Genomic DNA, 3,732 nt, shown 5'->3' on the forward strand with positions numbered 1-3,732 from the left:
TTTTAGATTCTAAACCTGATATGGCCTCACGGTAGCTAGAGGGTTCATCATAATCCCCTAGATGAGATTCATCTGAATTAATCAGAAGATTTAACCTCTCAGGTTGATGAGGAGTTCTACTAGATCTACGAATTACAGGTGCAACACGTTCTGGCTAATCAACATTGTGTTCAGCTTCAACGTGCGGTTGGATAGGGCCTTCAGAAGGTATGTTACTTTGTGATTCTTGAATTTCTTCAAGATCTACTTTACTCCCACTGACTTCTTGTAAGAGAAGATCTCTTTCAAAGAATTCAGCAAAACGAGCAGTAAACACTTTGTTTTCAGCTTGATAGTAAAAGTAGTAACCCATTGTTTCTTTTGGGTATCCCACAAAATGACATTTGATACCTCTGGGTTCTAACTTGTTTGAAGTGTCATGTTTCACATATGCTTCACAACCCCAGACTTTCAAATAAGACAACTTAAGACTCTTTCCATGCCATAACTCATATGGTGTCTTTTCTACCTTCTTGGTTGGAACCATATTGAGTATGAGTGCAGCAGACTCTAATGCATAACCCCAAAAAGACATTGGTAGATTAGTTAAACTCATCATAGATCGAACCATATCAAGTAAAGTTCGATTCCTCCATTTCGACACACCATTGTGCTGTGGTGTGTAAGGTGGAGTGAACTGTGAGACAATCCCACGATTCTTCAGGTGGTCCAAAAACTCTTGACTCATATATTCCCCTCCCCGATTAGAGCGAAGGGCTTTATTGGTTTTTCCAAGTTGATTCTCTACTTCATTTTAGAAGATTTTGAACGTTTCAAAAACTTCATGTTTATGTTTCAGCAAGTAAACATAACCATATCTACTATAATCATCAGTAAATGTAACGAAGTATGATTCACCATTTCTAGACATAGTTCTAAAAGGGCTATATACATCAACATGTATTAGTCCTAAAAGATCTTTAGCTCTTTCACCTAAACTGGAGAAAGGAGCCTTTGTCATCTTTCCACATAAACATGACTCGCATACATCAAATGACTCAGAGCCATTTGATTCCAAAAGCCCATCAGATTAGAGTTTTGAAATGCGTTGTTTATTTATATGACCAAGACGACAATGCCATAGATAGGTATTATTCAAGTCTTGCTTGACTCGTTTGGCAGTACAGGTATATACAGAATTATTATTTGAAATCACACCATGCATATAAATTTCAAAAATACCATCACGTGGAATAACATTAAAATAAAATACATTATTCTTAGAAACTGAAATACCAAGGTGCGTAAATGTAAGTTCAAAACCAACATCTTTCAAAAGAGAAACTGAAATTACATTGCTCGTAATACTAGGAGCATAATGACATTGTTCCAACAAAACAATAAGACCACTAGGTAGAGTAAGCTCATAGGTTCCAATAGCTTCGGCTGCAGCTCGAGCCCCATTGCCCACTCTTAAGTCTAGTGTGTTATTCTTCAGTCTCTTACTTCTTCTCATTCCCTGCATATTGTTACAGATGTGAGTACCACATCCATTATCAAAAATCCAGGAATCACTAGATAAAGTATATAACTGTATATGAAATATACCTGATTTGCTGGTCTGGCCAGCTTTGCCTTTTCTCAACTCAGATAGGTAGGAAGGACAGTTCCTCCTCCAGTGGCCAACTTTTTCACAGTGGAAACATTCGGCGTCTTTCGCTGGGTTTTCTTTCTTGGGAGGTGGTGGAATCTTTTTCTTAGCAATTGAATTGCCTTTTCCTTTTCCCCAAGTTTTCGACTTATTCTTTTTCACCTTACCATCCCTAATCATCAGGACACCTAGATTGGAAACCTTATATGAAATATCCTGTTCAGCAGTTTTGAGCATCGAGTGCACCTCTGCCAGAGATTTCTCCCAACCTTGCATATTGTAATTCATCACAAATTGGTGATACGATTTTGGTAGTGAAACCAAAACTGTGTTCACAGCCAAGTTAGGCGGTAAGGTAGTTCCAAGTTTTTCCAATCGGTCAATGTAGCTTTTCATTTTTAAGATATGAGAGCTCACTGATTGACCCTCCTCCATTTTGAATGTTTGAAGAAGCTTATAAGTTTCATATAACTCTTGACTAGCCTGTTTCTGAAACATATTTTTCAGCTCAGTCATCATATCGTATGCTGTACGATCTTCCATTTTCTTTTGGAGGTCAGAAGTCATACTAGCAAGCATGATTAAAGCTATCTTCTCTTGCTCATCAAATAACTTCTGATAAGCATTCTTTTGAGCAGCAGTAGCTGTCTCAGGAGGAGCTTCGGGTAAAGGTTCTTCAAATTTGTTCAACTTTCCTTCATATTTGAGAACAATTCTCAGGTTGCGGTACCAATCGAGGAAGTTTGAACCATTGAGTTTCTCCTTCTCCAACAAAGAACGAAGGGTGTTTTGGTTTACGTTTTGATTATTTGACATCTACAAAAGAACAAGGTTTAATTTTAGTATTTTCGATATAATACTTTAATAAATTAATTACCCAAGTTTTAATATATTTAAAAAATAATTAATTTACGAAAGCCTAAGATCCACATAGAGGTTCCATAACTACATCAGTTGATCAGCTAGCAGTTATAGAGTCTATTGGTAGGTAGCGGTTACCAATTGCATCACAAGTGCAACTCTTAGATCTTTATGGTACTTAGAAATATCTGTAGTTTAACAAACCACTATTATCTATTAGCATGTTTGTCCCATCCTTGCCTCGAATTCAGGTCTCACCGTGAATACGATTAAGTCGTCCAATTTGAAAACAGTGGAAATTCAGCCTAGTCTCACTCGTAACTGAAAATCCACCTCGTGGCTATAATTCAATTAGGTCTCACCGTAACTAAAAAATAACGAGGAGTGTTTGCAAGCTCATTGGATGGCATGACTTAAATTTGACGGGTATTTTAAAAATGTTTGTGTTAACGAATAATGCATGCACACAAGATTTGCTACACTATTTGTTAAAAATCATTTTAACCAATTGTATATATGTCGGTCGTGTTTATGCATCTAGTTTGTTATTTTATTTTATATATAAAAATAACAAATTCACAAACGTGTATCGTTTTAAAACTATTTTAAAAGATTTCGGTCATACATAATTTGTGTTTCAAAAATCATTTAACTTTAAACTCGTTAGAGTATAACTTTTAAAATCATCAATTTTAATCTTTGAAACTTTTTCCGGTTTTATTTGATGTTTTCATCAAAAACATTTAGCATATGTTCTAATCAACAATTATGTATAATGCAAAAATAAAATACAACCATATCATGCATCACACACACACACATAGCCTAGCTCGAAAATCTTATTCTCGATCCCATGAGGTGACATGGGATCAAGAGGTCAAACTAAGGGTAATATCGTAGCTCCCACTTGATTCAAGAATCAAGTGAAAACTTGACAAACGCAATCGTTGTCAACTTGACCTGTTCGCCATCTTCTAAGTCAAACTCACGTTGCATCTTTATCTTTAATCTTCATCTTATTACATTTATTTAAAATTAAAAAATACAACTAATCTAATACTTTTACAATTTAGAATAAACTTAAATACAATACTTATGAAAATGAAAAATAAATATAATACAACTTTGGCTTCAAAACTGGCCTTACTAATAATACAATTAATCAACATGACATAATATTGTCGTAATCAACAATCACAATAATTATACATAGGTCGGGGCATTATGAGCTATGTGTGCAA

Source organism: Rutidosis leptorrhynchoides, chromosome 9 (assembly GCF_046630445.1).
Source record: "Rutidosis leptorrhynchoides isolate AG116_Rl617_1_P2 chromosome 9, CSIRO_AGI_Rlap_v1, whole genome shotgun sequence".
Taxonomy (NCBI): Eukaryota; Viridiplantae; Streptophyta; class Magnoliopsida; order Asterales; family Asteraceae; genus Rutidosis; species Rutidosis leptorrhynchoides.